Source organism: Fringilla coelebs, assembly GCF_963513975.1.
Source record: "Fringilla coelebs genome assembly, chromosome: Z".
Taxonomy (NCBI): domain Eukaryota; kingdom Metazoa; phylum Chordata; class Aves; order Passeriformes; family Fringillidae; genus Fringilla; species Fringilla coelebs.
In genome coordinates this window covers 40,618,131-40,632,030 of record NC_140031.1, presented here as the reverse complement: position 1 = coordinate 40,632,030, position 13,900 = coordinate 40,618,131, and positions in this window count along the sequence as shown.

Genomic DNA, 13,900 nt, shown 5'->3' with positions numbered 1-13,900 from the left:
CAAGAGCACTCCAGAGTCCAAAGAATGAAACAAAGGTTTTGCTATGGAGAGATGAGAATATATGCTGTAGTGGGCAGTTTCCTGAAGTATTTTTTCACTTATTGTTAAAGAAAAAGCTGAGAATATCTATTTTTACAATGCGTCTTTCAATGATGGATCATGTACAGGTTACAATTTATTGTTCAAATATGAAGACTAAAAATTTTGCGACATTTAGTCACAAAATGACTCAATCCAAAGGTTTGGTCCTGGGCTGAGAAAAATTTAAAAAAATGTAATTTCTAGGGTGATGTAAAAACAGAAATTAAGGAACAGAAATGAAGAACTTTTTTTCTCTGCCCCATCTTTTTTCAAGAGTGACTGTTAAAATACCCAGGTGGTGATTTATCAGCTTGTGTTGCTCACAACATACTTCATGGAGCTGGGCAGTAATGCAAATTGTTGTGAAGACTGGAATTTTTACAGAGTTTAGTGACACATAATGTTCACTTAACAAGTGGTCATTTCAAATGTTATTTGCTGTGTCTCTGCTAGTAGGGATTGCTCTTAAAAATTTTCTTTTATTTGAAATTTATCACTGATATTTAGAAGGAAAAATGAGTGAATAATTGAACATAATAATTTCCAACTAATTATTTAACAGCTATATGAAACATATAAATGGACATAAAATTATGAATAATTTCCAAAGATCAAACAGGATTTAAATTGTCATAAATACAGATATAATTTCTTTTCTAGATGCTGCTAAAAGAAGAAAAAAGCTGAAATAGATGAGCTATAATATTGTTGGAAATGCCACATAGAAGTAAGGAACAAGGAAAAAACACTAAAAATATACTTTTGAAGGTCTTTTATCTAAAAAAGCAGAATCAAATTCCTTTAGATAAGGCAAAGACTTCCAGAAAGTCACTGAGACAGATTCCAATGAAATGCCAGTCCCAGCAGATTTTCTAGCAGAAGGACTGTTTACCCAAGAGGACAAGGTAATAATGAGATGTTGTTTAATGGAATTAAACTTTATTCCGGCGCCTAACAGCATTATGCTGCATAAAGGATTTACCATTGTATCCTCACCATTGCTACCAGGATCACAGCAGCATAATTTTTTACACACACACACACACACACACACATGCACACACACACACACACATGCACACACAGAGTGGAAAATATAAGTGTAATATAAAATTCACATTATTGACTCTTAATATTGCCAAATAAAAAAATGCTGCATTTCAAAATCTACTTATATTTATTTAAAAAAAAAAAATCTCTGCAATTCTGAAAGTGATTTTGCTATCAATGTGAGAAAAGCTAGAAATAAAAGATTTTACCAGGAAGCAATATAAAGAAAAGGCCATTTTGAAAACCCCCCCAATATTTGTGCAGATTCAAATAGATGTATCACATGTCTATAGAATTTTTTGTAGGTTTATTTTAACAAAGTTTAGTTCAAGGAATGTTTAACTCAAGGTTGAAAGCTGACAATAGATGTTAAGGTAGTGAAAATGGACGGGTGGTTTGCAGTCCTCATGGATAAGGGTCAGGTAAGGAGTAAAGTTAGGCCCCAAACTTTAGGAAAGCAAACTGCCCTGCCAGCTCTTCAAGGAGATGGGCAATTGGATCTTCTAGGACTCTGCTCTCAGGAAGCAGAACAGAAGTGGCAGATGTTTAAAGAAGTCTTCCATAGAGCACAAGAGCTAGCTGTCCCTAGGAGCAAGAAATCTGGCAAGTAAGGCAAGAGACCAGGATGACTGAGGTGGAACTTGCGGGCAAAATTAAATGGAAAGAATCAAAGACCCAGGTGGTGAAAACAAGGATAGGTAAATGAGGAAGGTCAAAAAGGTTGACGTCTTCTGGAAAACAATGTTGAAAAACTAATTACAAGGGATGAGGAGGAAGCTGAGCAGCTTAGGAACATTTTTGACTCAGTCTTTAAGGGAAACCTCTCCTCCCACACCTCTTGAGTAGATGGACAGCAGGATGGGACAGGAGAAGCAAAGTCCCTCCTGCTGTAACTAAAGATCAGGTTCATGACCACATGAGAAACTTGGAAGTACATAAGATCATGGGGACCCCATTAGACACACACACCAGAGTCCTGAGGGAATTGGTTGATGTAGCTGTCAAGACATGGTGTTTGAAAAGTCTTGGCAGTCAGGCAAAGTCCCAGGTGATTGGAAAAACAGGAGACATTGTACATATCTTTTAAAAGGATAGAAAGAGGAACCCTGGTGCCCAGGAACACCATGGAACAGATCCTCCTAGAAAGCATGCTAAGGCACATGTAGGACAGGGAGGCAATTCAGAACAGCCAGCATGGCTTCACCAAGAGTAAGTCCTGCCTGACCAGCATAGTGGCCTTCTATGATGGATCCTTACCCAGGATAGGAAATTTACTGTGCTGGCAGTGATTGCAATAACATCACCTATATTTGGAACAATCCTTTTGAGTTGCAAATTTTCATGGATAAGTTAAGTGTATCACAAATGCAGTGTAAACATGCTGTCTTGATAATACATGTCAAAGCACTATATGGATCATCAGTCCTCAGAAGAATCCTGAAATTCTTGAGATCCAATTCTTTAACAATTGAATATATGAATATATGCCAACAAAAGAGTAAACAGAAGTGAGTTTCAATTCCATAAGTCTGAATACCCATAATGTATCCCTAAAATCCTACCCAGTCACCTGATGTTTCCATTGTAATCCATGTAGAAAAGAATTCATTATTAGTGTGCAGTTCATCCTAAAGCAGATGACTGAAACACCTTAGCCTACTTTTAGATGTACTGATTAAGGTAAGATGGATCACACCCATTAAGTGCCTACTGATTGAAAAGGGATGCTTAGACAACTAGGGGAGGTTAGAAAGTAGATTCAAAGCTAGTTGAATCTCACTCACAGTATTTTACAAATGCCTCACAGTACATTTAATGCGTCTTCATAGTTACTATTGCCTCACTTGCAGTGATCTAAATATTGCTATTGCTAACCAAAATCCGTCACATATACAATTACGAAAAACATTCTAAAAATTATTTACTGCCTGAGGTGGTACCAACACACTTAAAAAAAAAAATTCATGTTGGCTCATTGAATATGAAAGAAGTAATTTTATTCTTCAATGTATTTCATCCTACTCCCTGCATTTCTGATGCTATGAGTATATTTTTAGTTTCATAGTCTTGTATGCATATCTGCCACAGAGAAAGGAGATAACAATAAACTAGACATGAAAAGACTTATTAAACAAAGGAGAAAAACAGAGTGGTGCCTTAAGTTTTGGCTCTCATATTTTTTAGATGCCTAGGTGTGTAGCTCTGGGCTTCATGTTGGGTGTTGGTATGCTCTCTTTGCAGAGTGGGTGGATGGAGCAGTCCTTTTCCAGCTTGAGACCAAGGACAGACATTGCAAGTTTCAGGCCCAAGAAGCATAAACAACAGTGGATTGGAGAGAGAAAACAAGAACGATGAACAGAGATGAACAAAGCAATTATTTCTCACTGGAAAAAATCTCTGAGCAGCTAGAGATGTTGAGTGATATTTATACGAATCATGATCAATCAATTGCTACCTAAAGGTGTTAAAAGCCAGTGTGCAAACAATCACTGAATTGGTTTCCAAGAATAATACTACAATTTCATACTACTGGATTATTTATGTATGATTTGAATTATGAAATTACTCTTTCCCTAGAGTATCTTTGATCTCCAATATCATGTTTGCAAAAGAATGAAAGTTTTTGCATTTGAAAACTTATTTTTAATTTATTTTTATGGATCCAGTTATTTCCACTGACCTCAGTATATTTCCCACTAGAGTATTCATAAGCATTGTAAAAAATGTCGTGTCATTAAAGTAACTAGTTGAAGTAAAGTTGCCGTCACTCATATAGCCTTTATTTGCAGAGGAGAAAAGAATGGATTGTGTCTTCTGTTTTCCCTGTCTGTATTTGGAAATTAGTCAGCTACTGAGGATTTTAATTAGTCTGTAAAAATTTTACAAGTCAGAACATTTTTTTCTCAGCATCTTTAATGACTTCTATTAGAATAGCTATCAATTCACTGAATTATTAAATTCTGGAAGTCAAGAAATATACTAAAAAAAAACTAACTTGACTTTGGGGAAAATGAAATTTACATCAGTAACTGAGTTGCACTTTTAGTTCTGTGCAGATGTCTGCGCAACCGTTGAGCTCCATGTGCAATTAGTTTGATAAGGGGGAAAATATAACGTAGGTACACTTGGTCTTCAAGATTTACTCAATAAACCTCTATAAGAATACAATACAATTTTAATTTCCTAATTTCTGTATTGGATTTCTTTTGACTTATGAACACCTTTATTATTATACTCAAATTCAGTTATCGTCCATTGGGTATGTTTTTTTCCCACCTAGAATGAACTCCTAAAAGGTTTTCTACCTCTTGCTTAAGGAAGTTTGATATATGGACAGGAAGTTCGTTTGGAAATAGAACTTAATCCTTTCTGTCTCTTAGAAATAAATTTATGACAAATTACTGATTGCAGAACAAAATAATTGTTATTTCATGGTCCTTTGGATAAAAGCAACACATGAATGCAATATACATGACCACTTTGAAATATATTAACATTTCTTTTGAAACTGAATTTTAGAAATATGATGAAGGAAAGGAGGAAGAAACAGACATTTTAATTCTAAATTTGGGCCAAACCCAAAGGGTCAATCAAAATTGAAAACAGACAGTCACGTCTCATTCTTACTTTAGCAGACACTAATAATTGTCAGTTTAAATTTCTTTATTTTATGTCAAAAAACTACTCCACATTAAAAAGTCCAAACATCATTCAGTCTGTGGGGCATGTTGAAACCTTATTTCTCTTGGTTAAAATGTAATAATGTCACCTTCTTATAAAGGCACAACGTAATCATTAACAGTATTATGCGATTTGCCATTATGTTTTTGTAATACTATGTTCCTTTCGTTCAGGGGGCTATTTCACATAAGGGGAATAGGATTTAACAGGTGTAGGAAGTGACCTTACTGCTCTCTACAACCACCTGAAAGGAGGTTGTAGCAAGGGGGTGTTGGTCTCTTCTCCCAGGTAATTAGTGACAGCATAAGTAACTGCATCAAGCTGCACTGACTGCTAGAAAACAATTAGTCACTGAAAGTGTTCTCAAGCATTGGAATCGTTGGCTTGGGAAATGGGGGGATCAGCATCCCTGGAGGTGTTTGGATGTGCAGATATGGCACTTGAAGGCATGGTTTGACATGGTTTAGTGGTGGACTTGGCAGCGCTAGGTTTATGGTTGGTCTTGATGATCCTACAGGTTTTTTCTAACCAAAATCACTCTATGACTATGATTTTTTGTTTCTGTAAAGAATGTGAGAGGAGTGAAATTACAAAAAATTTTCCATGTTTTTGCAATGCCATTGCTTACCTGAGGTTTCCTCTTTAACTCCAATGAAGTCCAAAAGGTTTTATTACTCTTAAAATTCCAGGCAAATCTTTTTAATTTGTATGTTATTGCCAGAATCCACGCAGAAACTACATTTTAATTTTCTAAAATATCAGCTATGGATTTCTAATATCTGTACAGAATTTTCTGAATTTACTGTCAAATACACCAAAACTTGCCAGCCTTAAGTATAAACTTGGTTAATTATCTGAAATAGTAAAAAATATTGCTTTTTAAAGACTCCAAAACACGGCATCTTCCTGACCTCTGAAGAGAACACTATATGAATTTACTTATTTGAGTGACATTTCTCATTCAGAAATTTAGGGGAGCTTCAATATTACTATGTGAAGATTACAGGAAACTGTTAAAATCAATTTGACCTTTAAAAAACTTTTTTATATTCCAGCTGTCTCTATCAGCTTTCCAGCAACTTCATAATTTATAGCAAGTCATTGAAGCCTACAGCCAAGACAAATGGCGGCTGAACCCTGCTTTAAACTCCAGCTAAAGCAAGGAAACTCACAAAGAAATTGCATCTGCCCTCCACTTGCTCTACAGACTTTATTAGAGCTGAACTCCAGTCTTTAAGAAATCCACAATTTACACATTTGACTTCAGGCAGATTCCTAGGAGTATTCTGAATAACTCCAAAATCAGATAGGTTAATGTTACAAAGAATTGTCCACATCTCGTATTCTATTGGTATCTTGGGGATAACTTAATACAAGCTTTGTGGCTAACCACAGGTAAAATATAAGACAAATCTAAAGCCATGATCAAGAGTATTTTTATTTTACATTTTCTAAAATTTGTTTTAAATCTTGTTCAAAATGTAATCTTTCAACTTTTCAGCTTTATATTTAAAAAAAAATCCTGGTTATAGAGCAATTTCTCAGGCAATGTTGTGCATATCAGTTTCTTTTTTGCTAGACAGAAAATGTACAAGATCTTGAATAATCTCTAGACAAACCAAAAAACAAATAAACAAGTAAACCTGAAAATGTATTCCACATATTAATATTATGTACTGGAGTACCAAAAATACTGACTTTTTAAATTTATATATGTATAGTCTATATACAGTTAAATCTGACCATTCTTACTATTATTCATAACTTACAGTCATTAAGAAATCTTAAGTTTATTTTTGGATTAGTGTTTGTTTCTCCCTTACAAGAATCACTTAATTGATCTGTTCCCTGTATGTGAGTACAAGGTAACAATCGCATAAAATAAAAAAGAGCGCAGAAAATATTGGAAACTAAGTCCTTTTACTGTGCTCTGAAACAATTTCTGTATGTGGGGTAAAAGATTTAGTAGCACTTCAGGAAATGTTTTGGATATCTTCTTTCTCTAAAGGGTAGAAAACTTTCTTTGAAAAAGGAAGGATTTACCTTTTTAAAGGTACTATTGGTCTAAATGCAAGTTGCAAAACCGGTGAATACAAATTCCAGCTTCCAACTTGCACAAAAGAGGTCAAATTGTTCAGTAAAAGTGAAAATTTTTACAAGAATTTGAACACTAAATTTGTGCAGGATCAGATGACAGTATTTCAGCAGAATTTGCAGAAGAGGCATGGCAAGAGAAACTATAGGATGGAAGTAAATTTGCAACTTAATCTGAGGTTTGATAATGATCAATCTGATAATTCTGAAAGAAGAACAACTAGCTAATTAAAGGTTCACTTTGATGTGATTCTGCACTCAGATCTGTAAATGCAATCTACATAAAATTTAAACTCCTTAGGTCCATATCCATTACTTAAGAAAATTATTCTGTGGACAGGGCTTCATTATGAATAGACTTAGTTTTTGTGAGTCAGTTTGAGACTAACTTTAGAAAGGAAACATTTTGTTAAATGCAAACTTTATAACAAGAAATAAATCAGAGTTAGAGTTGGAAGGGATCTCTGGAGATCATCTAGTCCAACCCTCCTGCCAAGGCAGGATCAACCAGATCAACAGGTGACACAGGGACTCATTCAGGTGGGTTTGGAATGTTTCCAGAGGGGGAGACTCCATAACCAGCCCGTGCAGCCTGTTACGGGGCTATGCCACCCTCAATACAAAGAATTTCTTCCTTATGTTGAGATGAAACTAAAATTTAAGTTGATAGCACATTTAATCTTTCCCTCATCCACTAGGTGGATAACCTTGACATGGAAGGAAATCAGGTTGGTGAAGTAGAACCTGCCTTTCACAACCCCATGCTTCCAGAGCCTGATCCTCTGATTATTCTGAACATGCCATGTAATGGCATTCAACATTATCTTCATCACGACTTACCTGGACACCGATCTCTGACTGGCTTGGAGTTACCCAGATCCTTCTTCCAAACTGTCTTGTAGATGGATGTCAAATTTGGTAACTCCATCAGCTGGGACTTCTCCAGTAAATCAGGTCTGCTGGTAAATGATTGTAAAGTGGCTGCTGTGGTTTAGGAATGGTATTCCCCAATTTAGTGTTACCACTGAAACACTCCCAATCATGCACAGCTCACTGCCTTCCTTCCTTCCTTCCTTCCCTTCCTCCTTCCCCATGTAGCAGGCTGGAGAGGAAAATCTGAGGCACTAAAGGTAAAGTCATGCACTGGGATAAGAGGTATTTATTGGAAAAAGCAATGAAATAAGACAATGAACAGTAACAGCAACAATATTAATGACAGAGCATGCAAAAAAGAGATGAGCAATCCACGCTTTTCTTCACATGGAAACCCCTGACAACACACAATCCATCCCACTGTTACATGAGCTGGAAGGAAGCCCTGACCCCAGCAATGATTTGAGGTCGTATAGTGTGGGTCCTAGCCGTGCCCCCTACTGCACAAACTAACTCTGTGGCAGCCAGAACAGGACAGTGACTTTGTGAAGCCTCCTGCCAGCTCCCTCTTAGGCAGATCCCATCTGTCCCCATAGACTTATGGGTGTCTAAATTATGTAGTCGGTGACTACCCTGTACTATTCCCTTGTATTCCAACTAGCCTACCTAGATTAATTACAAAGTAAGGCTTCTAATAATGTGAAGCTGAAAAATCATTATTTTAGATAAAGTAAATGTACATGTTAATACTGGATATGAGTTATTGCCTGGTGGATTGACTGAATTTCTATGATTTAGGCTCTCTGTAAGTCAGACAGAACCCAGGTGATAAAAATTGTAATGTCTTCTAACTCATCTTCTTCATAGCCATTAAAGATTCTGTTTATTGAAACCGCAATTGTATAAATTATTTTACAGGTAGTAAGACAGAATCTGACATCTTGTACTTGAAGTCAGATGAAAGACTGCCAGCAACAGAAATTTCTCTGCTGTAGCTGATTTATTTTCTCTGTTTCCAGCTTGTGATAAAGTTCAGCATTCAGAAGTTTTATGCCTACAGTAGTTAAAAAGCATTCAGTATAAAAAGCAGGACAGCAAAAAACCAAGTTAATAAAGTCTATATTCTCTTTAGAGAAAAACAGTTTCCCATGTTGACTGAGATTCCAGCAATGAAAGTATTTGGCAGGAAAATTATCTTTCTATAACTGGGTGGGTTTTTTTACCTTCACTTTAAGAAGAGTATCCATAAAGAAAACTCCTCAGATTAATCACTCTTTAAATTTTCTCCCAAGCTGGCAATAACTTATGTTGTCTTCTTATCCTTTGAAAAGATCTTTACAGTTTTATATTAGGCAGGAATTTATTCCTGAAGTCATACCTCATAAGAATGACAATAGCCTCAGTGAATGTTCCTTTTCTGCATTCTTCACTCAGAACATGAATGATATCAGAGGATTTTCTTTATAATTACAAATGTTTGAACTTTACGGGAGGAAAAAGTAAAACTGTACTTCAGAATCATGCTATTTTTTTCTGAGGTAAAAATTACTGGTAGAATGTCAGGTGTCACACCATTAATTAGGACCATTAGTTATTTTCCAAGTATGTTTTCACTCAGAAGAAATAGGTTTTGTTAAACATCCGTTCTCCTGCTGCTTGAGTAGTCATAGAGAGTAGTCATAGGAGACCAGGGGGATAAAATACTACTCAGTTGAAACTGCAACCTGAGAGCAGTTCCACAGCCTCTTAGGGAAACTTGTTAGAAGCTTTAAGTAAAAAGTTTTTAGAAGCTTTAAATCTATAAAGGAGTGGAAAGACCCCTAATTTGTAAGTTATTATAATTCTTACCCATCTGACTATATCTTCATCATCTCACTTTTGTTCAGTGAAATCTGAAGTCCTTTTAATTACCTACCCACCCAAATTCAAATAGGATTCCACAAGTGATTTTCTGTTCCATGAAATCTGAAGCAGCGTAGTAAACTGAAAATTTGAAATGCTGCTTTGACAAATACGCCTTGATATTCCCATCTATCAAAGTTTCATGTCATCTTAAAGATCCTTATGTCTTATGGATGTCTCATCATGATGGGAAATGCCTGTAGACCCAAAGAAATGATTTATTGTGAAAAAAAGATACAGAATTACTATTTCTAAAATGCACAACTGTATGACAGTGATTTTGTTCTTTATTATAAACTCAAAATTTAACACTACAATAGCCCCTTAAAGTAGCTTATAAAAATCCACTCAAACAGCTGAATAGCACAAACATGCTTGCACTGCAAATACGAAATGCAAACATTTTAAATATGTCTCACAATTTTGTTCAAAGGATATTGAGAAATTATATGAAGGCTGTTGGTGTTTATATTTTGGCATATATGAAATTGTGCATCATGTTTTTATACTCTTCATTCTTACCAATCTTCAGACATTATCATTCATTCAATAAGAATCCATAAGATGATTTTCATTCAGGAAAATAAGACTATCAGAAACATCTGCCAGTCCATGCTCCCACAGATAAGGGGCAATACTTCTATCTGCTGTCTGGTCATATTCCAGCAACTAGTCTTTCATGATGTCAGGAATATGGACAAATAGGCACAGATAATATAAAAATAGCTCAAGAAGTAGGACTATTTGCTCAGAAGATTTGGGATGTGTTTATGAATGGGACCATCAACATCAGAGGTTATAACATCACAAAACTTGTGACTTTTTGTTTCTCATGTTGACATTATAAAACATATAAACTAGTGAGCAACCGGATAACAAAAAAATTGGCTCAAGCTATCAGGTTAACAGTCAGTTTCCAGTGGTAGGTCGTTGCCACAGAACCCCAGCCAGGTAATAATTAGCATTGACTCCAGGATTGCAGAAGGCTTATCAATTGCTTTATTTGACTATATGATATGATATTATTATATTATATTATATTATATTATATTATATTATATTATATTATATTATATTATATTATATTATATTATATTATATTATATTATATTATATTATATTATATTATATTATATTATATTATATTACATTACATTACATTACATTACATTACATTACATTGTATTACTTCACTATACCATGCCATGCCATGCCATGCCATGCCATGCCATGCCATGCCATGCCATGCCATGCCATGCCATGCCATGCCATGCCATGCCATGCCATGCCATGCCATGCCATGCCAGTAAGAAACTCATCCCCCTATAAACAGTCCAATACAGAAGGATCCAATTCAATCAATCCAAACACCATCCAGTGTCCAATTAAGAAATCACCCTTTGGTAAACAAATCTGCGTAACACATTCCACATGTGCACAGCAACAGGTGCAGCAAGTGGAGATAAGAATTGTTTATCATTCTTTTCTCTGATCTTCTCAAGCCTTCCCCAGGAAAATGCCTGGGGAAGTCATGCCTGCTGCTCTCTATGGAGAGACCTGCGGCCACAGCAGGTATTTCTGAGGTCTCAATTTTAGGGTCAGATCTTTTTGGTGTTATTATAAATTACTTAGGTACTGGATTTGAGTGAGTGGACACTACGTAAGTTTGCTGACTTCCACAAAATTCCACAAAATTATAACAATAAAGAAAATTCTTTTTTTCATTTAGAGCTTCTTCTAAAAGAATAGCACCTGTTCAATAGTAATAGCACCTGTTGCACGCATGAGATGTCAGTGGGACATTTGAAAATGCCCTAGAGTTGCACTGCCACATAAACAGGTATTGTAAACATTTCAATTATGGAGCAAAACCAACCAACATCTTTAGCAATTTAAATCCATTTACAAAATGTAGTAATTCAAAAACAACTGGTTACCCTCTCCCAAATAAATTGCATCCCTTGTTCTTTCTGCTTGGTCACACTATTTCCTTCACTTGACCTGGAGAAGAACATTCTTAAAAATAGCATGGGGGGGTTTTCTGTGCACCATACTAAAATCAATACCTTCAATTTGTAGTCTGAACAGATGGGAGTCTAGCATGTAATTTCATTCACTAATTAGAGACAGACAGAAAACCGAAATTTAACATTACTTCAAAAAGTTAGCATTTGGTATGGGAACAAGTATTTCTTACTTTGAGTGGGAAGATCTGGCAGCCAGTGAAGTACTGTAAGTCAGATTCCAAACATTTTGGACTTTTCACCTGATGATATTAAAAGCATGAATTATCTGTCCAAAATTTAATCTTACTAAATTTGCTCATATTTCCCTGTTGTCATTCACTGTCCTTGACAACTCTCATTCCTTTGTCTTCCTGAGCCAGACTGATCTATTGAACTTTATTGTTCTCCAAATTATTTTCCAACTTTTTAAAATTCTATACTTGAAATAAATTTTTATGTTTTGCAAAGTGAAGTGAAATGTGCTGAGCCTGTAGAACAAGTTACAGTATGAGCAGCACATCAGATCTTCATCACTGCCTTTCCTGATTATTCAAATTCTGACATGCAGGTAAAGACCACACCAAGCCACTCCATCAGTCCCCTCACCAGCAACACAGCGGAGAAAATAGGGTGGGAGAAAGTTCATGGGTCAAAATGAAGGTGCAAAATAATGAAAAAGCAAAAGCTACATGTGGAAATAAAGAAAGCCAAATATTTATTCTCTGATTTATATCAGCATGTAAAACCCCGCCACTTCCTTGGAAGCAGGACTTCAGTACACATAATGGCTGCTCCAGAGGACAAATCATACAAATGAACATCCTTCTCCACTCCTGTGAGCTTTTATGTTTAGGCTGATGCTGTATGGTATGGAATATCCCTTTGGTCAGTTTGGCTCGGCTGTCCAGGCTGTCCTAATGTTACTGAACAACTAATATTTCCTTAAGGATCAACCTTTACAGCAGTGGGGGAAAACATTGGAAAATCCTTTGTGCTTTAGCACAATAGCAAATATCCCTGGTATTTGTGGTTAATGCTTAGTTTTGGATCATACAGTTCCTATAACCAGAGATTAATGTGGCATTGTGTTAACTCCCTGCATCTGTGAATATCAAGTCTCGTGCCAGCTAATGCTTCCTTATGAACTTAGTGATCAATACATAATAGTGGATATCAGCTTGGAGAACAGAGATTTTTTATCAGAATAAAGATTGATAAGAGAACTACATATCAGAGTATCCAAATAAGTCCAAAGACATAATTATCATATATCCTGTATTCAAGAAATGTGTATGAAATGTGCATGCATATTTGGAGAAGAATTCCACATACTTCCATCACTTCCAGTTAAGTAATGTCAGCTTTCCAACTTAGTAAATTGGTTGGAGAGTTTGTTACCCAGTTTTTGGTGACATCAAGGTCTTGCCTACCCCCATTGTACTGGGGAGGGGAAAGGGCTGGTCCTTCCAACCTTGGCTGGCAGTGCTCATCAGTAGCCAAAACCTGGTATGTTATCAGCCCTTCTAGCTAGGAATGTAAATGAGCAGCACTGTGAGGCACCCACCCTCAGGGTTAGCTCCATCCCAGTCAGACCCAATACGACCACTGTGGAAAGAATAGCTCAGACCAACTGATTCTTGGGAGTTCTGTCAGTGGGAGTCCTCTTGGAACCATAACATTGAGTTGTGTGTGTGTTTATATGCATACTACACATCTGAGGGTCTAATTATGCATACCTGTGTATGAACTTCTAATTGATACCTTTAATTATGACCTGTCTGTGATATTGTCATCATATGATAAATGTCTTCAAAGCAGTGAAGATGATCTTGCTCCTTCAGTCAAAATAAGTCTCTGAATGGCCACAGCCTTATGAATTTTTTCGCATAACCTAGTGGTTTTTCAAAAATAGTGTCAGTCTGGTTTGGTACAGTGATTTAATTAATTTACATGAAAAAGATATATTCATTTGACATGCATTGGTATGTGGTAATAAAACCAATAATTTCAGGCACATAATTAGGATTCTATTTGACATAGTTATATTTATGCTGTATATATCTACTTGCATTTTCAAATTCTCCCGTTCATAATTTTGCAGTAAAAAAGTGCAAAATCCTTTAATGTTTCAGACTAGATTTACCAAATGCAACAGTCTCAGTACTGCATTACATTTCCAATGACAATGAATAACTAGAAAAAGAGACTAGAAT